The sequence below is a fragment of the Cyrtonyx montezumae genome, unplaced genomic scaffold (genome assembly GCF_038088225.1).
Source record: "Cyrtonyx montezumae isolate F1298 unplaced genomic scaffold, pur_monq_1.0 scaffold_25, whole genome shotgun sequence".
In the NCBI taxonomy this organism is placed as follows: domain Eukaryota; kingdom Metazoa; phylum Chordata; class Aves; order Galliformes; family Odontophoridae; genus Cyrtonyx; species Cyrtonyx montezumae.
Window position 1 is genome coordinate 9,789,295 of NW_027071992.1, and position 24,124 is coordinate 9,813,418.

At 38.9% G+C, this 24,124-nt stretch overlaps 1 long non-coding RNA gene across 1 annotated transcript; it reads right to left on the reverse strand.

The window, feature by feature from the left end:
- Nucleotides 1–424: 424 nt before the first annotated feature.
- Nucleotides 425–19,606, reverse strand: LOC136050675 (uncharacterized). Its single transcript, XR_010622419.1, has 3 exons — nt 19,524–19,606; nt 18,737–18,793; nt 425–748 (listed from the first exon to the last, which is right to left on the reverse strand). It is a non-coding gene; the product is annotated as an uncharacterized LOC136050675 (long non-coding RNA).
- Between the last annotated feature and the right edge of the window lie 4,518 nt (nt 19,607–24,124).

Below are 24,124 nucleotides of genomic sequence, written 5' to 3' on the forward strand. Positions count from 1 at the left end.
TAATGGTGATAAAATACAGCCTTCCCATTAAACTTATTCCCATCTTATTCCATTAGGTGCTTTTGTTTTCCAACAAGAAAAAGAAATAAAAAATTGCACAAAACCTGCAGTAAAAAAGATTGTGGATAAGGTAAAATTAACTGTGCATACTCTGAACACAGACTCAACCATCATGCTCAGCATGAATCTAATGAGCTCTCATTTTCCCACTGACAGCTCCTGAAGGTATGATCCAGAACCTGAAAGGCTGGTGAGAATATTATTTTGAGTCTTAAAGGAAAAAAGGATTTTTTGAGCCAGTTGGCCTGTCTCATTACTGCTGCAGCATGAATAGCTGGAAGATCAAAAGTGACTTATGAGAAAAAGTACAAAGGTTAATAAGTGCTTCTTATAGAAAGAACACATATTCATAAACTGTCAGCCATAATATGGGTATCGATTTTATTTAAGTACACATTTGATTGTCAAACAGTTTGACTGAGACACACTCACGTCTACTAGTGTATGTTACAAATGGAAAGCTGTGGCAAACATTTCAAACATTTCTCTTAATCCTGTCAGCACAATAGGTGACAATGCAACACAGTAGTCTACACTGTCCCTTGGAGGCTGCTCAGTTTAGAATGAGGCACAGAATGGAAAACGGCAGACAGACTGCCTAACACAGAAGTAAACCCACGTTAAAATCTCATAGACAGTAGTGTTAGATAATCATCATGTAAAATCTCATCCTGTCATTCACTTTTTTCTGATTAAAAAAAAAAAGCAATGCTAGTATTATGCATTATAAAATGGCCTAAGAATAAATTTCTTAACTTACAATATTAGATTTGAAATATATCTGTAAAAACACAGCATATACTTTCAAAATGCACAAACCCTCTAATCTTTTGCACAAAGTGTGTGTCAAACACTGATCAAACATTGAATTACTTCCTGCATGAATCTGAATAGTTGTGTGCTGTGAAAGGTGTCTGATATTCAGCACAACCATCTGAAAAGAAAGCCATGATATCAAAACAATAATCTTTTATTCTTTATGCAACATTGCTGTGGGCAGTGCACAGTACAGATTTAAAAGGCTTTCAACTCCTATTTCTGAGCCAGTTGATGTGGAGATTCCCTCAGAGAAAGCTGATGTGTTAAAGCTGGGTTGGAAAGAAGATGATTTCTGTACAGATGGTTTTACATGCACTTGGTTTCTGATAATTCATTTCAACACTGTTATATCACATTACTCTAGCAGCCATGGCAGGATTAGTAGCAACACTGCAAATGGCAGCGTCATCAGACAGAACTGTATAGCTCTGTGGTTTCCAAAAAACGAAGGCATTCAAAGTCATTAGCATATAAAAGATTGAATAATGGCCTTTGCAGTAGTTTGCTAAAGAACACCAGATGTTGCTCACAGGAGATTTAAATCTGGGCGGCAAAATGTTGCTACTTGTTCTTTAAATGAGACAATCAAAAATTACAATTGCAATTCCATCATAAGATCCATAGATATAGAAGCTTCAGCTGTCTTAGCATTATTTTATCATGACAATTATAAGAGAATATGTTACTATATGGACCAGTAAAGAACAAAAACTGAGTTGCCCTGTATCTCCAAAATGCATAGAATTATTAAAAAAAAAATCATAGTATATTTATGTGTGGATTAGAATATGTTTAACAAGGAACATCTTTAGACAAGCTACATGGTGAAGTGACGGGTAAATGGAGATTCAGAATGATGTAAAGAAAAGCAAGCAGATGCTGACTAGGGCACGGTTCAAGGAAAAATATAGAATCAGCAAACTGTGATTATATTCTACACAGATTCTTAATGTCTCCAGTTGACATCAGTTCATGAACACATGTATGACGTTTTGAGGATGAAGTATAGAAATTCGTATTTATTAGGTTTTTTTTTGTTTGTTTCTTTGTTTATTTTTTCTAAAGCAATCATGAGCTTTTAAATGAGATTTTAATAACATGCTTTAAAATGATTGATTGGCAGCCCTAGGACTAACTAAGGAAACTTTTACTAACTTTACATTATTAACTTGTATAAGTCACACAGAATCACTGAATCGCAGGGGTTGGAAGGACCTCAAGAGACCATTGAGTCCAACTCCCCGAAAAAGCAGGTTCCCTGCAATAGAACGAAGCACAGGTAGGTGCCCAGAGAAGTCCTGAATACCCCCATAGGAGACTCCACAACTGCTCCATAACCCTTACAATAAGGAAGTTTTTCCACATGTAAGTACAGAACTTCTTATGGTCAAGTTTTATGCCATTGCTCCTTGTCCTATCACTGCACACCACCAAGAAAAGCCTGGCCTCATCCGCTTACCTTTCATCTCCATTTATGAACATTACATAAGATGCAATTGATGAAGTTATCTGAAGGACATTCTGAATGAAAACTTGTCAAATTATAGGCATATACTGAACAAGTGTATAGGTTAGGTAAGTTATTCACACTTTCCTCAGTTTGATGGATATTGAGTCAACTCATTCAACGGCAATCAGAGGGCAATTTCTCTCCCTCCTATGTTGTCTCATCTGAGTAAATTCTACTGCTGTTCCCTACAGTGGGAAATTATGTGTCCAGACACAATAGCATACACATGGTAGTCACCAAAGCTGAATGCATTCCCCATACATATATGGAGAGTACCTTATTTTCACCTGAGACATTAGTGGTAGTCAAAGCCAAATAAAGGTGTTTCAGCAGTGCAGGTGAACTTGAACTTCTCTGCAATGTGAATTAGAAAGCTTTTGCTTTCCAGAGGGAATGACGTAGCCCCCCACAGTCACCCGGTAGGGCTAGCTTGCCTTGAGGCTGCAATGTATCCAATCAAGAGGAGAGGAGATTGTGCAGTTCTTGCATGTGTGATACACTGGGCCATTTTCTGTACAGCGCTGAGGTACAGACAAAACCTACTGAAAGCAGTGTGAAGTCTGCATTTTCATTCTGGAATCAGATTTTGCATCATCTATGTAGTTGAAAAGTTTAGTTTTATAATTAGGTCATTAACCAAAAGCAAGTATTCAAATGAAGAAGGTTTCAGCTACCAAAACTTTAGACAAATTAAAAATCAACCTTGTTTTCTGACAGAATTTGAGACACTGGAGTCACTGGCCACAAACTGCTTGATTCAAAGTTCTCCCTAAATATATGAGATAGAAAAAATTTCTTTTGAAATAAACTTCTCTTATTTTCCACCAAAAAATTGTATTTAATCTTTTCATAGCAGTCCAAAATGGGAGTAAGTTTCAAATATCAGAATTTCCTACTGGACAGTCTTGCTTTCTTTTCCTCTAATTTTAGAGCCTTTCCTAGAACAACATCTGAAATCTGATCTCTCTGATTTACATCCTTTCTGCCTACACTGTACCTCTCTTTCAACACCACAATTTAGATTTAATTTCCTTAAATATTCTCATGTTCTTCTTTTCAAATGTTAAATCTTTTGGAAGATTTAACTGAGCTTGAGTTGCTTTTTCTACTTCCACTTGTCTTTCAGAAAGGGAAGGAATTCTAAAGGAAGGAATTTGGAAGGAATTTGGAAGGAAGGAAGGAATTCGGAAGGGAAGGAAGGGAAGGAAGGGAGGAAGGAAGGGAGGGAGGGAAGGAGGGAGAGAAAGAAAGATAGACATCAAGAAAGAAAGAAAGAAAGAAAGAAAAAAGAAAAGAAAAGAAAAGAAAAGAAAAAAAAGAAAAGAAAAGAAAAGAAAAGAAAAGAAAAGAAAAGAAAAGAAAAGAAAAGAAAAGAAAAGAAAAGAAAAGAAAAGAAAAGAAAAGAAAAGAAAAGAAAAGAAAAGAAAAGAAAAGAAAAGAAAAGAAAAGAAAAGAAAAGAAAAGAAAAAAAGAAAAAAGAAAAGAAAAAAAGAAAAAAGAAAAGAAAAGAAAAGAAAAGAAAAGAAAAAAGAAAAAAAGAAGTTGCTTTAAAAATCCTGCTGCTATCACACATGGCCTGTTATGTATCAACAAATTATATTTCTGTTTGATTCCAAAAGAAGTGGAGTCAGCAGTTGGAACCAGAAAATGTTCTTCATTTTTCTGTTTTTATTTGACAGTGTGGTGTTCAGGGTAAAATATTTCTAGCATTTATTACTCTTACATTTTTTCTTCCACGCTGAAATGCCTCCATTTCAAATTAACAGCTTACTTTAGGGATTTAACCTACAAATACTTTGTGTGTGTATGTGTGTTATTTCTTCTTTTCTGTTCCTTAGAATAATTTACATTCTGTCCTCCAAGGTGTAACTTTTTCTGAGATTTCAGATAAACTTTAAAAAATACCAATAGCATGAATAGATTTGAAAAGCTAAGCTGTCCTTTCCAAGCTCATCATTTTCCCATTCAAGTATACAGATGACAGATGTACTAAGGGTGGGCAGTAAGCCAACCTTAACAGTTCACTGTCCCCATGCATCCTCTACCCAACTGAAGGGAATCTGTCCATCTAGCTCTTCTCTTCTAAAACAAGCAGGTCTATTATTTTCTATTAATACAGGGATCTCAACAGTATGAAACAGTTCTCATTGTGAAGTCAGTAGACAATGTTTAAATCCCCAGTAATCTTCAGCACCTGTACTCACTTTGTACTGCAGACAAGTTAGAGGAATGGAAGGACATGTAAACTAAAGTTTGTGACATCAAAGTCTTTGTGTTTTCTTCCCCCTCCAAAGAAAATGAGCTGTCTGCTACTCAGATTTTAATCCAGCTCTAATCCATTCCTTGCCTACCACAGCATCTTCACAGAACTCATCCAGCCCTCCCCTCTCGTCTCTCCTCTCTTTCCATTGCCCCTTATCCACCTTGATGAAGAAAGCCATATGAGTGTTCTGCAGTCAGCTATCTACTCCCAGCTCTTTTCCAGTCACACGTGGACTATATAGTTGGAGCCTTTCTGGCCTTCAGTCTGCTGATGAAACGATGTTCTGGAGAATTTAATGAAGGAAGAATTTAACATTTGTGTCAGTGTGCACATACTTAAAGTTAAATAGAAGCTTAAATAATAGAAGTGGTTTGTAAAATCAGGGCCTAATCCTGGCAGAGGATTAGGTATTGATAGTTTAAGTTCTTCCTCCCAAAGAGCTATATAAAATCCCTTAGCAGGCCCAGGTTCTGAAGCAGTGGGGCCAAAATCATCCCTGGAATTACACTGGTTAGGCTTCCAAAAACAACTCTGGAAAGAAAACAGTATGTGAGCCAGCAGATGATTTTGATTAAAAAGACTATGTTCCTAAAAGTAAATTTACAGAGACTCTTCAAAAGCGCTACAGTGTTAGTAACTACTAAAACAAAATGTGAAAGAAAGACACCTTCTACATTAACATACACTTATGGTTACAAATTACCTGACACCTTTCTCAAAAGAAAATAGGCCCTAAACAAAAAAACAAAATACTGAGCCACAGTACTTGCGTGTTTCGCCTTTACCATCTATGTTCTGGAAACATTTTTTGAGGTTGCATTGCTCGAAGCAGCCAAATCACCCCTAATTTAAAAGTAAGCATGAGATTAAATAGGCTTTCTCTAAAAGCCTGTTAAAAGAAACTCCTCCACTTTTTTTTTTCCTCTCAACCCCTTTTGTCAACCCTGCTTCAGATTCTCACAACCTCCCAGATGCCTGTGCATGTCTGAGTTTCCATTATCACAAGAGCTGCTATTTGCAAGGCATGAGTTTTTATGAATAAAAGAGTCAGAGCTCATGTGCCAGTCTACCATTTCCCTCACTGTAACAAAATTAGTTTAAAAAACATGACATTTCAAAAAACTTTAAACCTGGATCACTTTCATATGTTCTTGTACGTTCTGAGTTGTTTTGCGGGGAATGAGAACAGAGTTCAATTTATTTAAAACTACTTAAAACTTACATACAGTTCACTGAAGACTTGAAGAAGGCTTGAAGGACTGAAGGACAATAACAAAGACACACACATAAATAAGAATAATGGAAGAATTGACAATTTTAATAATTCTTTTTCATTAATCTCTTCCCCTGCCCCAGGATATTTCCCTGTTTTGATTATCTTGTTTTTTCTTTGTATTTCCCTCAGATATATGTGCAACAGTATGTCATAAGTTTCTTTGCTGCTTCCAGCCCACCTACCCTTCATTCCTAAACATAAACTTTCATAGTTTGCCTTTTCTCATTTCTGCTGTTTATTCTGGTTCTTCTCAAACTTTATGGGAAAAACCTTATTAGAATTTCATTTTAATTCTCCTTTTCCATTCTAATACTATTGGATTTATTTGTATTCCCTAAGGATACTGTCAGACTTCCTAGTTTTCAGATTCCTATGTAGCAACAGGCTAGACATACAAACCTTGCTGCTTGGTCAGGAAAATTGTATTCAATAGAATTATGGACATGACCAGGGGTTGACTAGAGAACAGCAAACACTGAGGCACCAACAAAGTCAAATTACTATCTAAATGGATGCGTTAAGCACCACAGTTTTGGATTTACGTGACCTAGTTCGGCCCCATTCACACACTGGATACTTCTATGCTGACAGACATGAATAGACATTCTCTTACTGGCCCCAAAACTGGAGACATCCATACAGGCAGGCTGACATATGCTAGACTGTGTCCAAAGGCAGTTTGGCAGTGTTAGTCCAATGCTGCACCTGAACTGATGAGCCTGGCCAAAGGATTACTACCTTGGATGCCTCACCAGACTAACACAGCTGGGCTCCATCTGGACCCAAGTGCATATTTTCATAGAAATTTAGGCTTGCCGCAGCTGTGTGGCCACAGAGTTCAAAACTCAGTTGGATAAAACCTAGCTTCCCAAGACCAAGCTCTAAAAATACTTTTTTTCCAGAGCAGAAATAAACATAAAGCATTGAGATAGAGAAAGGTGAACAAGAACCTTTTCAGCCTAGAATGGGAAGGTCATGGACAAATAGAGACAAACAGGGTATGAGAATCTGAAAAGAAAGGCTACAATGGGAATTGTCTGTGAAATCCTGATGCCACTCATTGTCATTCAGAAAAATACAAACAAAATGCCTGAAATTACATGCAAACCCTTGTTGAAGAGAAAATCATCTTTGATTTCTGTGCACACACAAAAATGCTGCAGCTTATGTTTAATTTATTGTATTTTTTCAGTTTCCAAGGGAACAGAACATATAGTGATTGAAAGCACATGTTGCTAAATTGATGCCCTGGAAAAATCCCAAGTGGCTTAATGTCACGCAGTGTAATTTAATTTGCATTAATAGTACAGTGTGCCAAAAACATTGCTGGTAGTGTGAGGTTTGGTGAGTGCACTACTGCAAAAAGCAAAGGGAAAACATATTAACATTTTAGTAAACTGGGTCCACTCATTTGCAAAATACATCCAGAGTTTGAATCACAAAATTATTTAGATGCTTAAATCCTACTGTCATTGTCACTTTGAGAGACAAGGCGTGTCTTACTATATGGGGGTGTGTATTTTGAATCATGTTTCAGATGTATAGCAAAGGGATTTTAAAAGTTTGTTATAATGAACCTACCCTGGACATGCTGTAGATTCCAGTGGTATTCAAAATGATTCCAATGGTCTAAAATATAAAACTGGTAATATCTATTAAAGCAGTGTTTCCATTCTACTGCATAATAATAACCCAAAGTTTCGAGATTGACAAAAAATAAAAAAGGCATATATTAAGATCTGCAGAAGGGCTATTAAGATCAAAAGCAATAGGCTATGTTGCTAACAGATGAAGTTCTAGCCCCAGAAACAGTCAACAAAATCCACGGGCTCAGACACTATAGGGTCCAGAATTGTCCCCTGCAGGAATAAACACAACTAGTGGTATATGGTTACTGCCCCTAAAGATTACAAGGACAAGAATAAGTACATGATTCAAGCATCCAGGAGCATGATTTATGGAGTCAAGAAACAACTTACTATGCAATAAGCAAGATCCACCATGTAAAATATGATAAGCCCTTTGCACAAGTTTTCTCTAAGAAAAAAAATGCTATAACAATTAAAACATAAACAGAAAAAAATGTCACCTTTAAATGGAAATAGATAATTTTAAATATTTTCATATTACTCAAAACTACCAAGTTTCATTTGTCATTTTTAAACTGCTGACAAATATAACCAACTGGCAGTTGTTTCCAAATAACTTAAATTGATTGGGTGAATATCAGTAAACATGGTGCTTCGTCTTCAAACCATGAGGAAAAAGAAAGTGCAGAATTACATTTTGGTTAAACAGACAAAAATATTGGAACAAATAATCAAACTATTCACAGTCAGCTATGGGAAAACAAAGGGAAAATTAACAACCTATACAGATTTATCATGAGTAAAAAATGTAAAAAATTCGGGTGACAGAAAAAAATAAGTGCATGTCATACATCTGGACTTGACCTTAGTCCATTTAGAATCTGGTACTGTTTCCAACAGTGACTTTCATGATAATATATACTTATTAAATCTATATCTAAGAAGGAGAGGATCAGTAAGGTGTGTTAGAGAACAGGTGTGAATTCAAATAGACATGAACAAATTAAATCCATAGTATGAAAAAATATTCTATCCAATCTAGAGAAGCCTGAAACTCTGCATATAGGCTAAAACAATCCATTTCATGAATAGAAGATAGTATCTAGATAGTTCCTAGATACTATGAAACAGTTTTTCAAAAAGGGATTGGAGGAGAGAGGGATTAGCAGAGGATCAGTCAATAGCATCAGAAACATATTGTTAAATAAACAGAGGTATAGCTTGTGAAACATCTCACATAATCCTTTGGGATTTGTCAGGATTACTACAGTGTGTGCAGTTCCTAACCACAAGGCATTAACATCTTTTTGAGCAATGAAGAAATAGATTGCCTGAGGAAGTTGTGGAGTTTCTGCCAGTCCTTGAAAACAGGGCAGGCAAGCATCTGTCATGAATGCCCAAGATGTACCTATTTATCATTCTGAGCAGTGTGAATGAAAGGCAACAATCCCATGATAATAGATCTCATTCATGTAGTTTTGCTAGCATTGCATCACTATAAAAAAAAATAAAAAATAAAAAATAATAATAAATGAGACAGTATAGAAATGGAAAATCAAATATCCTAAAATTAAACAAAACTGCATAAGAGTATCTGTCATATGATACAAACTGCACCATCAGGTGTCTATAGAATGTCTGCCTGGAAACTTGAAGACCACCTTTGCTCTTCTCCTCTCCACACATCTCTCAGCAGAAGATTCCTGCTCGTGCAGTTTCTCTGTGAGCTGATCAGTTCATAGAATCATAGAATCATAGAATCACAGAATCATAGAATCATAGAATGGCCTGGGTTGAAAGGGACCTCAAAGATGATCAAGTTTCAACCCCTCTGCCGTAGGTAGGGTCACCAGGCTGCCCAGCGCCACATCTAGCCTTGCCTTGACTGCCTCCAGGGATGGAGCATACACAACATCTCTGGGCAACCTGTTCCAAGGCATCACCATCTTGTGTGAAAAACTTCCTCCTAACATCTAACCTAAATCTCCTGTCTTAGTTTAAAACCATCCCCCCCTTGTCCTATCACTATCCACCCATGTAAAAAGTCATTCCCCTTCCTGTTTATACACTCCCTTAAGTATTGGAAGACCACAACAAGGTCTCACTGGAGCCTTCTCTTCTCTATGCTAAACAAGCCCAGTTCCCTCAACCTTTCCTCAGAGGAGAGGTGCTCCAGCCCTCTGATCTTCTTAGTGTCCCTCTTCTGGACCTGTTCCAAGAGCTCTGCATCTTTCTTGTGCTGGGGAACTCAGGCCTGGATGCAGTACTCCAGACGGGGCCTCACAAGAGCTGAGTACAGAGGGACAATCACCTCCCTCTCCCTTCTGGCCACCCCTTTTTTAATGCAGCCCAGGATACAGTTGGCCCTCCGGGCTGTAAGCATGCACTGCTGACTCATGTCCAGCTTCTCGTCCACCAGGACCCCAAGGCTTTATTCTGCAGAGATGCTCTCAATATCTTTCCGCATTCTGTATATACCAGGCCTTGGCCCTACCCAAGTGCAACACCTTTCACTTGGCCTTGTTGAACCTCATTAGGTTCACATGGGCCCACTTCTCCAGCCAGTCTAGGTCCCTCTGGATGGATTCCCTTCCCTCCTCTGTATTTACTACCCAACTTAGCTTGGTGTCATCCTCAAACTTGCTGAGGGTGTGCAAAATTCCATTGTCTATGTACTGATGTTGAAGATGTTGAAGAGTACCAGTTCCAAGACTGACCCTTGGGAGACACCACTCATGAGCAGCCTCCACCCAGACACAGAACCTTTGACCACAACCCTTTGGCTGCAACCGGCCAAACAGTTCTTAATCCATCTAACAGTCCATCTTTCAAATGCATACCTCTTCAATTTAGAGAGAAGGATGTGGTGAGGGACCATATCAGAGGCTTTGCAGAACTCCAGATAGATGATATCTGTCATCATTCCCCTTTCCACTGATGCTGTCACTCCACCACAGAAGGCCTGACTAACCTAGTGGCCTTCTGTGATGGTGTATGTACTGTGTCAATGGACAGAAAATAGGCACTGGTGTCATCTTTCTCGCATTTAGTAATGCCTTTAACATAGTCCCAGACTACATCCTTCTCTCCAGATTGGAAAGTTATGGATTTGATGGGTGGACTGTTTGATGGATGTGGAAAGAGGCTGCAAGATGGTACCCTGAGAGTGCTGGTCAATGGTTCAATATCTGGATGGAGATCAGTGACTAGTGGTGTTCCTAATGGGTCACTACTGGGACCAGTGCTTTTTAATATCTTCATCAGCGACACTGACAGTAGGATTGAGAGCAAGTTCATGGATGACACCAAGCTGTGCAGTGCATCAGCATACCTGAGGGATCAGATGCCATTCAGAGGGAACTAGATAGGCTGAGCAGGGCCCAGGTATACATCCTTAGGTTCAGTAAATCCAAGTGTAAGATCTAGCACCTGGGTCATGGCAACCTCCATTACCAGCACAAGCTGGGGGACATAAGGTTTAAGCACAGCCCTGCTGGAGAGAACCTGGGGATACTTGCAGGTGGCAAGCTGGGCACTGATGAACAGTGTGCCCTTGAAGCCCAGAAAGCCAATGGTATCCTGGGCTGCATCCGAAGAAGTGTAGGCAGCAGGTCAAGGGAGGTGATTCTGCCTCTCTACTCTGTGCTGGTGAGACCTCACCTGGAGTACTGTGTTCTCAGTACAGGAGAGACACAGACCTATCAGAGCATGTCCAGAGGAGGGCCACAGAAATTATCCAAAGGCTGGAACACCTCTCCTATGAGAGCAGGCTGAGAGAGCTGGGGATTTTCAGCCTGGAGGAGGCTCTTGGGGAGACCAAATAGAGGCCTTTCAGTGTCTAAAGGAAGGCTATAAGAAAGGGCAGACTCTTTATCAGGTTCTTTTGTTATAGGACACAGGGAAATTATTTCAAACTAAAAGAATGGAGATTTAAATTGAATATAAGGAAGATTTTTACAATAAAGGTGATGAGGCACTGAAATGTGTTACTCTGAGAAGTAGTGGATGTCCCATCCCCAGATACATTCAAGGTCAGGCTTGACAGGGCTCTGAGCAACCTTATATAGTTGTAGGTGTCCCCACTCATTGCAGTGGAGTTGGACTAGATGATCTTTAAGCTCCCATGCAACTTAAACATTTCAATAATTCTGTGATTCTATGCCATTGTCCTTCTTGGCCACAAGAGCACACTGCTAGATCATGGTCAACCTACAGTCCACCAGGACACCCACGACCTTTTCTGCAGAGCTCCTTTCCAGTAGGTTAGTCCTGACTTGTACTGCTCCATGCAGTTATTTTTCTGCAGGTGTAGGACTCTACACGTGCCCTCCTAAGACACCTCTCAGCCCAACTCTCCAGCCTATCCAGGTCTCACTGAATGGCAGCACAGCCTTCTGGTGTGTCACCCATTCCTCTCGACTTCTGTATAATTAGCAAATTTGATGAGGGTGCACTAAGGGATATCCAGGCCACAGCACATGGCAGAAATAACACAGGAAAACTGTTGCTCATATTCACTGTTTGCTCCTTGGTCCATGCCAGAACAAAACTTGCAACCATTCTGTGCCACGACCAGGTGTGCTTAAACACAATGCTATGAATAGTGTTGCTCTACCTCATGATGAGCCTGCTGATCAGCAACTGCTGCAGAGGTATCCTTGAATCTCAGACACCCTGAGGCAGGGGTCTGTGGTAGGAAAGATAAGAACAGGATATTTCCTACTGGAGTTCCTGTTTAAGGTGATGCATGCTGTGGTTACTCCATGCATGGTAAGTGGCAACACTCTGTGCCCACCTTTGACCACCTGCAGCCTCAAAGTGCAAGAAACAATCTTGTCCTTAGGTTGAACAACTGTGTCCATAGTCATAATGTATTTTGTGGTGGATCAAATAATAAAAGATAAAGGCTTTTTGCTTCTTCTTTTCAGCTCAGCATTATTTTAAAAATTTATTCATTACTATGCGATGACTGACCAGATGCATGCTGCCTCCTGCGCACTTGCAAGGCACAGTGATACAAAGACGCAAACACAGAGGTTTTGATCACTTGAAAATTGAATGGAAATATATTATCTACCCTACTTTCAAAGCAGACTACAAGTAATTATGACGTGGCACATACACTGGCTATTTTTCTGGCACATGTTTCACTCCACAAAAGCTGTATTAAAAAGTAAAATGAGAATTCAGACTCCAGACATTTTAATGCATCAGTTTTGAGCTTTTGCTGGCTCTGTTTTATTATATTCTGTTAAGAATATTGCAACCACTGCACAAAGTGAAGGCCAAATCTACCCCTTGAAAACAAAGTTGCAGGTCGAGATTAATTTAGTTCACTGAGAGGTGGACTAAAGTTGGAAGTTAGAGCTTTAACTCACTTAACTCCTTCAAGGTGAAGGTAAGTGTCTAAAATAGATTCAACATCCTCCTGTGTTATAAGCCTAGTATTTTAAGACTAGAATTATAAATATAAAATTTGTTATTCTGCATGTAGCTTCCAAGACCAAGTTAGGTGGGACCCTGGGCAACGGCCTGGTCCCTGATCTGGAGGTTGGTGGCCCTGCCTGTGGCATGATCCTCAGGGTCCCTTCCAACCCAAGCAATTCTATAATTCTGTGATTCATTCAGATCACACATTTGCTGGAGTCATTTATAAAGCCTGCCTCCCTCAGGGAAAAGTTCTGGTGGCTCTGCAGTGGTATTAGTGCATCTGTAGCATACGGTTTTATCTCTCTTCAGTACATAGTTCAGTCTTCCTATACATATTTCTTAGCATGATTAATAGTTTCTATGGATAGATAGCCTTAGAGCTGTAAAGCCTTCTCTTTTTGTTAGCTCCCAAGGTACCTTTTTGTGGTGTTGTTATGCATAAAAGATTCCCTTTCTGGTGCCAAGGCTGTGTAGTAGGTAAGTTTGCTAAAATACTTAGTTCAAGAGTTTGACTCTTCAGAGCCCTGGTTTAGAAAATCTGCAATTTAACCTTCAGAAATGCTTGGAGGTATGGCTGGTCACATAAAGCCTGTTGTGCCTCAATTCAGAAAAGGAATATTGTCCATGCCAGCAGAGCCAAGTTTGCCACTCCCAAAGACCTGTGGTATGGGGCACACCTAACTTGAACCTTGCCTTCGCAGAAAAGTACCCATTTCCTGTGCCTAGCAAGGGATCTAGGAAGATCTTCCTAATGTAGCTGACTAAATTATGTGCCTCAAGTGGGGTTGTGTGAATGCATCCAGCTTTCTAGATGGACTGTAGATGGAGGAAGTGACCCACTGATTTCTTCCCATCCTTTGCTGTCTCTATCCTTTTGGCACTGTAAACAAAGCTACAGCTGGTTGTGTTTCTTTTTTTTTTCCTTTTTTTTTTTTTCTTCTGTAAGTCACTGGCAGAATTTGAAGGATCAGACACTTAAATGAGCTGCTTTTTGATTCATCTCATGCTGATTTAGGCCTGTGCTATTCCTTTCATCTTCCTTTCGTCTTCTCTTCTGTTGCTGTTGTTTCTGAATCCAATTTTTTTCTACTCTGCCAGAACATACTCATGTGATGAGCACAAGGCAGTGCTCTTATTAGGACTATTAACCTCCATTTTAGGAACACAATGACAACATTCCTTCCACACCCTCAGAGTCCTCTCAATGCAGTGGCATGTTTTTTCCAAGTTCCATAGGTTCCATTTGTATTATATGCTTTGTTACAGGCTATTTTTGTTTGTTTGTTTGGGAGCAGCTTCCGAGTGCCATCTCACTCCTCATGGCGGCAGTGCTCTGATGCTGAAAGCAGGGTCCGGAGCAGTGGGGCCGCACCCCTCAGATCCCAGGGAGCGCAGTGACCCTGGCAAAGGGCATGACTCAAATTTAAGTTTGGTGCGGCAGTTTGCGCAGGGCACACTGCTCTTCTCATCTGGGGTCAGGACGGGAAAGCTCCCTATCAATACCGACATGGTGGCCACCGGCCACGGCAGACGGGCAGGGGCAGAAACGCAGGTGGGGGGGTCCAAAAGCTCCACCTGGGAATCAGAGAGGGAGGTGGAGAGAAGGAGGTCTGAACCGACACATGCAGACTTGCAGTCCTCTTCTAGCTCCCTGCTTGGGGTAGAGGCTAAACCAGTTTCCCACCTGGAGGATAAAGGGCATGATAGCATCCAGAGTGAAGGGGCATGGATACTTATCTGCTCAGAGCAGAAGGAGATGCCTTCCACCTACCGCTTCAGTACTCCTGAGCAACTGATAGAAGGCTCTGGGGTTGAAAACAGAAGGTCTATTAACCAGTCAGAGCCCAGGAAGCAGCAAGAATCATATTAAAGCTAGCACCAACAAAAAAAGGCAAAGTCTTAGTGATTGGGAATCCCTGCTGGGAGACTGTGGGCCCCTGTTTTCTGCTCAGATAACCTCTCCTAAGAGGTTTGCTGTCTTCAGGGGTGTGTGTCAGAGATGTTAAGAAGACTCTATTGTGTCTGATAAAAACAAGTGGATTACTACCTGCTGCTTGTCATTCAGGTAAGCACGCAGGAGGATGCAACAAGGAAATAACACAACATTAAAAGGGATTTTTCATCTCTTGGAAAGACTCTGAAGGGATCAGGAACCCAAATAGTTTTCTCTGTCATCCCAACTAGAATCTGGGACCCAGAAAGTAGGAGAATGGATCAGATAAATTGCTGACTGAGGGGATGATGTCGGGATCAAGGTTTTCTGTGCTATTATCTTGGGCAGGCCTCAGAGAGACCAGGTATGTGACCTTCAGATGGAATATGACTGCAGAAGTGTTCTGCAGAACAAGCTGGCTGGATGGGGGGATGGAGAAGGAGTTCCTTTTAACAGAGAAGGCACAGAAAAGGCTGTTATTTTAGGAAGAACCTCTCAATTGTCCGTAGGATCTTGTGAGAACTCTTCAGAGAAGATGCCACTTCCAATAGCTTGGCTGAAATCTTCTTGTATTCCTCTTGGGATACCTCACATTCTGCTTCTTTAAAGTGCCTGTATACCAATGCATGAAGCATGGGAAATGAACAGGAAGAACTGCAGATCTATGTGCAGTAGTAGGGCTGTGATCTCACTGCAGTCATGGAGATGTAGTGGGACAGTTGATATGACTGAAATGCTGCCACAGATGGCTATGCCCTCTTTAGAAAAGACTTGCTTTTTGGCTGAGGTGGTGGTGTTGTTTTTTATTTGAGAGAGCAAGTAGAATGTATACCAATGGAGAGCTTATGGGTAAGAATTAAGTGGCAGGCTAATATAGTAGCACTGTTGTGGATATGTACTACAGATGACCTGATAAGAAGGAGGAAGTTGAGGCCTTTTACAAACAGCTGGAAATAGCCTTGTCATCCTTTTCACTAGTTCTTATCGAGGACTTGAATCATCATGATAAACAACACAGCTAGACATGCATGGTTCAGGAGGTTCCTGCAATACACTGAAGATAATCTGGCACCTGGGTGCCAGGTGGAGGAACCAATAAGGAGAGGTGTCCTACTTGACCTTGTTTTTACTAACAGTGAAGGGCTGGTCATGGGTGTGAAGACTAGGGGCAGCTTGGGATGCAGTGATCATGAAATGTTGGAGTTCAGGATCGTTTGTGGAAGAAGCAAAGTAATCAGTAGTTGCTACCCTGGGTTTCAGGACAGACAAATATGACCTCTTCAAAGACCTACTTGGAGGTACCCTGTGTACTAGAATGTTAGAAAGTAAAGAGGCTCATGAGAGCTGGTTAACACTTAAACACTACTTCTGAGTTTCAGATCAATGTGTCCCTAAGTATAAGAAATCAGGGAGAGGTGGCAGGAGGCCTGCATGGAGAAAATAAAAGAGGAAGGTCCACAAAATGTGGAAAGAGGGCCTGTCCTCTTGGGAAGAATAAGGAACATTGTCAGGTGCTGTAGGAATGTAACAAGGAAGGCTAATGCCCTCTTGGAATTAAATCTTGCAAAGGAGGTAAAGGATAATATGAAAGGTTGGTGTTTTTTTTGTTTGGTTTTTTTTATATGTGAATACCTTCTTTGCATCAGTCTTTGCATTAAAGACTGCCCCTTGGGGATCCCAGACCCTGGAGGTAAGAGAGAGAGTCTGGGAAATGGAAGGCTTCCCTGGGGTTGAGGAGATGATCAGAGAGCATTCAGCAAAAATTAGCATACATAAATCCATGAACCCCGATGGGATATACCTGCATGTGCTAAGGGAGCTGGCATAGGTGATGGATGAACTGCTCTTTTATCATCTTTGAAAGGTACTGGCAAAAGGGAGAGGTGCCTGAAGACTGGAGAATAGCCAGTGTCCACTTGGATTAAAGGAGAGTCCGCCATCAGTAAGTTTGCTAATGATACAAAGCTGGGAGGTTTGGCTGACACACCACAAGGCTGTGCTACCATTCAACAAGATCTGCACAGGCTGGAGAGTTGGGCAGTGAGGAACCTGATGAGATTTACAAAGAGCAAGTTTAGAGTCTTGCATCTTGCACATCCATCAGCACAGACTTGAGATTTACCTGCTGGAGAATAGCTCTGCAGAGAGGGGCTTGGGTGATGTCATGGACAACAAGTTGGGCATGAGCTAGTAGTATGTCCTGGTGGCCAAGGAAGCCAATGCTATCCCAGGGTGCATTAAAAAGAGCATGGTTACAGGTTCAAGGAAGGATATCCTTCCCCTCTACTCTGCCCTGGTAAGGCCATGTTTAGAATACTGTTTCTAGATCTAGGGTCTCCAGTTCAAAAACATACAGAAATCTCCTAGAAGGAGTCCAGCAGCGGGCCACAAAGATGATAAAGGGCCTGGAGCATCTCCCGTATGAGGAAAGTTTCAATAAACTGGGTCTGTTCAGCCTGGGTAAAAGACTGAGAGGGGATCTGATTAATGTTTATAAACATCTACAGGGAGGTGGGAGGTAATTGGATGAGGCCAGGCTCTTCTTGGTGGTATGTAGTGACAGGACAAAGAGTAATTGCCTAAAATTTGAACATAGGAAGTTTGATACTAAAATGCAGAATAACTTCTTTATGGTTAGGGTGACAGAGCACTCAAACAGGTTGCCCAGATAGGTTGTGGAATCTCCTTCTATAGAGATATTCAAGACCCATCTGGATAATTACATGTTCAACCTGCTGTAGGGAACCTGCTTTAGCAGGGAGGTTGGTCTCAAGTGATTCACTGTAGAAATACAGTGACTGTGCCTGTGTGCCTGTGTGTAACATTCCTTTTCCCTACCATTTTTTCATGTTGCCTTCCTACATTACAGAATTGCTGGAAGAGAACACTTTTTATATCACAAAGCACTTTGCATCTGGTGGATGACTTAGAAAAAATAAATAATTTTTAAAACTGTTTCCGAGATGACACAAAAAAACAAAAATACTTGTAAATATTTTGCATAAGTGTGTTCTGGTAGAAAAGAACAGAAGCTGATCGCCATTAATATATAGTAACTAGTTTTAAGACATTTATTGTTATTGTACCAGAGAAAATATATAACAATAAGCTGATCTGTATTCTAGAAAAAAATTTCTGTTGGTATCACAGTAGCAGGAATTTATATTGGTTGTGATTTCTGGTATAGGTTTGGTTGACATTAATTATTTATGTTGAAACTTTTCCTCACATTTTTCTTAAGCTTTTTGACAGTTCTTTCCCACAATTTCATGCATTGCCGTATATTGTGTGCCACAGATATGTGCACTTACATTATCAATATCCCTTGAAAAATTCCAGTAGGCTTAGTAGGGCTTTGAACCAAACCATCTCTGTTTCTTAAACTGTTTAAAGTCAGGAAGTTTATAAACATGGTTGGTTAAATAGATTTTAATTCAGAAAGGTTACCTGATTTTATTTTATTTTTTTATTTTATATAAACTCAAAAAACATAACAAGGTCAACACAGTATACAGGAGCAGATGGGTCAGCCACTCTTATAGACTCACGCAGTTTTAATATACAATTTTTGCCCAATGTGTTGTCTGTATCTTATATTTTTTTTCAGCTTTCCCTGTTGTAATTGCTTTTATTGCGGACTCCAACAGTCTGTTCTATCTATTTTCTGTAATCTCCAGAGAAATTCCACTTGCATTCCTTGCAGGCTTGGCCTACTCTTTATTTTAAACCATTCCTTGAGTTCAATCTCACTTGGCACAAACTCAAGTAAGGTTTACCATCAGCCCATATTTCCTTCCAAATTTTGTATATTTCAGTAAAATCAACTCATAGTTACCTTTCCCCAAAGAAAACAGACCTTTTTTTTCCTGCAGTTTCTCTCTGTAAACAAGTTCATGAGGCCAAGGAACCAGATCTGAAAAAAAATAACTGTATGGAAATATTTATTATTGTAATGGACGACCAGGTCAGTAAGGGAAAAACTAACTGACCATGTTTATTTTCCACAGAAGTAAAGTTCATCTCTGAAAAATAACGTTGTAAGTAGATTCTCTTTACGTTTCCTTCTTTTATTAAAAAAAAAAAAAGTGTATTAATAAATACTTACAAAAAGGTGCAAACATTTTTGTATAAAGAATTATAACCAAGGTTAACTTTTAGTTTTAGTTTACATTTTGCTTCCTGGCTAGTCCTCAGTTAGAGAGCATCTCTCTTACCATGATACTAACAGTGCAAAACTTAGGGAGTTTCTGGGCTTCAGCTTTAAAACATTCTCCTGGTGCAATTCTACTTTTTTTCACAAAGTACCTTTGGTGAAATATAATGAAAAAAAATGAATATAGTGAAACATTTTATGTTCTGACATTTGGTTTTAGTTCACAGTGGGATGAGAAAAAAATAACATTTTCAAATAAGCATCACTTTGAAACGAATGTGCAACAGAAATACTTCATCAATAATAATTTCTTGTGTTTTTCAGTAACTGCTTATAAATCTAGAATAGTAAATGAAACAAGCCCTGACTGATATAAGGATAAAAACAACTAAAAAAGTATACCATAAACAAAACATATTTGTTTCTCATTATGGGACATACTTCAGTCTTCCCCCTGCTAAAAATTGGATAAAATATTATAATCATTTACCTTGAGCTGACAGCACATTGTTCAGGAAAGACTGGCAAGATCTCTGCCAGATGCTTCTCATTTATCCAGACTCTCAGATAAAAAGATTTTGAATGTTCTTAAAAAAAAAAAAAAACCCTGAATGTTCTTCTTCTAAAATCCAGACTTTTGGAGGATACCTTTCAAAATAAACCTTGGTAAAACCTAAAAATGCTAACCTATCTTATAGTTCATAGACTTCTTCTTTCCTCATCTTCATTATCATCCTGACAATAATTATTCAAACAAACAACAACAACAACAAGCAAATTGTAGATTAACTGAGTAAATTACTTAGACAGATAAGTACCACACCTATTGTTATGCGTTTAGATTTCTCGAGTAATGGATCTTATGAAAAGATTGATTTTCCTACACTATTTATAACTTCTTCTGATTTCTATTCTTTATGTTTTCCTTCTTCATGGAGATATTTGTCTCACCTAATTTCAGACAGACAAAAAAAAAGGAAGTTTAAACATTAAGAGTTTCTGTGGTCTGCAGAATGGGAGATGAATATCCAGAGATCATTTCAGCACTGCTACTGTATGTTGAATAAACATAAATATCAACCAAGAAGACAGCTTTCTTTCACAATGCTACCTTATTGAAAATTAATTCTCTCCATGCCCCCTGTTTTGGGTGCCCTGAAATTATCCGAATTTCCAAAATAAATCCCACTGAGTCACGCCTGTAGGATAGTCAACATTATATCTGAATAGACTCAAAATTTTGAGGGACTGTGCTGACTAGAGCTACTTTGGTCTGTAAAAATGGCCTTTGGAAAAGGAAAACAAACAACAACAAAACAACTGGGAAAACACAGACTTTTTAATGACAGTTAAGAATATGTAACTGAATATTAATGAAAATTGATATAGTGTCTTTTGCTTAAAATTGTAAAAACAGTGTGTGGTATTATTAAATATTATGTAATCTATGAAATATTATGACATCTAACTTTTTTTCCAACTTTAAGCTAAATAAATTTGAAAAAATATATATTAATGGGAAATGTTAAAAAGTTATGCAGATTTTTTAATTCTTATAGTTATTGTAAGCATTATACACAAGTTCATAATCACTAATAATTGACATAGGCACGATACCTGACTTTTCTTCTACTGATGTGGTAGAACTTAATGTAACACCAAAGAAATTCCACAACAGACCATCAGCTAACTTGAATTGTCAGGAATTACTTTTGTGTCTCATCATTATTCTGCATAGTATAGAGCATTTTGGCAAACAAAAAGTAAACAGTTTAGTGTTTCCACCCTGAGAAACAGAGTAGAAATTATGTGAGCTTCATGCACCCATGGAATAGGAATAACAACTAAACTGCCATGAAAAAAATGCTGTGATGAAATTTTTTCTTCTAACACAGGTGCACTACGGAGCCACAGTTTCAAAACTAAATAAACAAATAAATAAAAATCAGAAGTTCAGAATAACCAGAAAGGATGACATCCATCTTCACTTCAAAAACTCTATGACATCCCCAGGAACCCTAACTGAAGGTTGTGGTCAGACAGAAGATGTACTTTGGGTACACATACTTGTTTTATTGAAGACCCTCAACTGGTGAGTAAAGGTGTGCATTGTATGTGGAAGCCTACAGGTCCAAGTACAAGTTCTTCTAAACACATAGTAGTCTCTAGAATGGAACATGATTTTAGAAGATTTGGAGTACATCATGTGGATGGATCATATTCATCCCACCTAACATGTAATCCAAATGGTCCCCTTGCCTCCTCCTAATTTGCCAGAGAGAGTTCGCCCTCCATGTCCCTTGGCCAAAACTCCCCCTGGAAATTTGTCTTCTCGTCCTAGTGAAGGATGAATAAGGAAGCTACTGACTCATGCCCCTTACTGTGGGCCAGGAGGTGAATCCTGGCTTAATGCCAGCATGAACTGCATTTGTTCTCAAATTTGCCAACTGTTATTGTTATATTTTTCCAGTTCAGCTTCATTTTTCAACTCCTTTTATCGCATGTCTTAGTTTCCCATGTGCTGCTTCTCACCAGTAACTCACAAGACTCCAAGACGCCACTTCTATTCCCATCTCTTTCTGAGATCACTTACTGCAGGACAGAATTTATCAGCCATGTTTCCTCTCAAAATCAAGCAATAAAAAGAATTGATACAAAGGGAATACACCTTCAAATAATCTTTATTTCAGTCTAATAATTACTAGAAAATAAACGCCTTTAAAATGTATTCCTAGCAACTGTTAGACCAGCATGTTTTCCTCATGTACTGCACAGTTTCTGAACATGTTAATAAACTTTCTTCAAGGAATGTTTATAAGAGACTGTCATTTATTTATGGAACTCACCAACAGTTTGAAAAATGTTTGAATATTTTATATAGCTTCTCTTTTTGTACCGTCTGGAATGAGAAGGAACATACACCTCTAAAGCTGAAGCAGCAAAAGCAATTATAGGCTCAAAGCACTTCAGACACATTGTTACTGAAGTTCAAATGAATAAAATGCCACTAATGTAATTGCAGAAATCATCCTTATGCTACTTTTCTGTTTAAAAAAATGATATGAAATGTATTCTTATTCTAATCAGGAACTAGAAGTATGAACACAGCTTCATTTTCTGCCTGAAGATGTGAACAAAATCTGGCTAAGTAGAATATTACCAAAGATGCTTTTTACCTCATAGAATCATAGAATTGTTTGAGTTGGAAGGAACCATTAAACGTCATTGAGTCCAGCTTCCCTGCAATGAACAGTAGCACCTACAGCTGGATCATGTTGCTCAGAGCCCTGTCCAGCCTGACCATGAATATATCCAGGGATAGGGCATCCACCTCGTCTTTGGGCATCACGTTCCAGTGCCACATCATCTTTACTGTAAAAAACTTCTCCCTTATATCCAATCTAAATCTACATTATTTTAGTTTGAAATCATTTCCCTGCGTCCTTTAAAAACAGACTTCGCTAAAATGTCTGTCTTCTTAATCACCCTCCTTTAGATAATGAAAAGCCATTCTGGTTATCCTTCCTCTTCCATATGTCTTAGCAAAGTTTCCAGGATGATTTGCCTTATGGTCTTTTGCAGAACATAAGTGAGACTGACAAGTTGGTAGTTCCCTTTCTACCCTTTTAAAAAATGGATGCTGTACTGCCTTTTTTTCCAGTCAGCAGGGACTTCACCTGACTACTATGACTTTCTAAATATCATCATCTGGTGATCATGCCAGTCTATGTCATCCCTCAGAACTCCAGAATGCATCTTATAGGGACCCATACACATATGGATGTTTATTCTCCTTGTATGCTTACCTCCTTTCTAGACTGATCTATAAAACCCAGAAAAGCTTATCTGTAATAAAGTAGCAGTTGTAGATGAAAGTTCACCTATTATTGTAAGTACAGCACTCCAAGTATACACTTGAATCATTCAATGAATAACTGAAAGCTGTGTAAGACTGTGCACTCTAGCCAAGAGTTTGCATAACTGATTCCTAGTAATATTCCCTAGTAGCCAACTCAGTTGCTCTTCTTTAACTTTTATAGATTGTCATTTGGGTAGATACACGAAGTAATGATGTTGGTATCTGTGACATCTGTACTCCTTCATCCAGCTGACACTAATTTAAGAATAACATTAACGATGTTACAGAAACTCCAATAAAGATAAATCTCTGTCTGCTGAAGTTAAGTCATTTCATAAATTTTCTTGCTTTATTTATTTGGGGTTTGTCCTGGATGTGGAGATTCTCACATTTATTCCAGATCAATTAAAGATTGAATAATCTTTTTAAGTAATACAAGTTTCAAAACTCAAACGCATGAGTATGTTATTGTAGGCAGCCTTGTCTAACAATTCATGAGGATCAAATTAAGTAACTAGACTTCTTTCTTCCTTGTTTCCTACTTGAATTTCTAAACATTTATTTTGGGGAACTGAACTGTGTCTGAGATTTAATTTGTTTTGTAGCAAATATCCCTTTTTGTTGACTTTTATTCATATATATTAAACTATATGATCAGCTTCCTGTAAGAAAAAAAAAAAAAACAAAAAAACTAAAAAAATAAAAAAGTCTACGTAAGTAGTCATTTATGATATTGAAGTTTCTTTGTGAAAGACTAAGATCATTTCCTAGAATTATAGAATCATTGAATTGTAGAATGGCCTGGGTTGAAAAGAATCTCAAAAGATCATCTAGTTTCAACCCCTCATGCCATGGGCAGGTCACCAACCACTACAACAGGCTGCCCAGAGCTACATCCAGCCTTGCCTTGAATGCCTCCAGAGATGGAGCATCCAGATCCTCTCTGGGAAGCCTGTTCTCAGGGCATCACCATCCTGTGTGAAAAACTTCCTCCTAACATCTAACCTAAATCTTCTGTCTTTGTTTAAAACCATTCCCTCTTGTCCTATCACTATCCACCCATGTAAAAAGTCATTCCCCTTCCTGTTTGTACACTCCCTTCAAGTACTGGAAGACCACAATGAGGTCTCACTGGAATACTTCTGCAAAAACTTCAATGACCTTATTCCTGCATTTGTGCCTATCCGTATATGCTGAATAAAAAGTAACTTTCTAGCCATTTGTGAAAAATG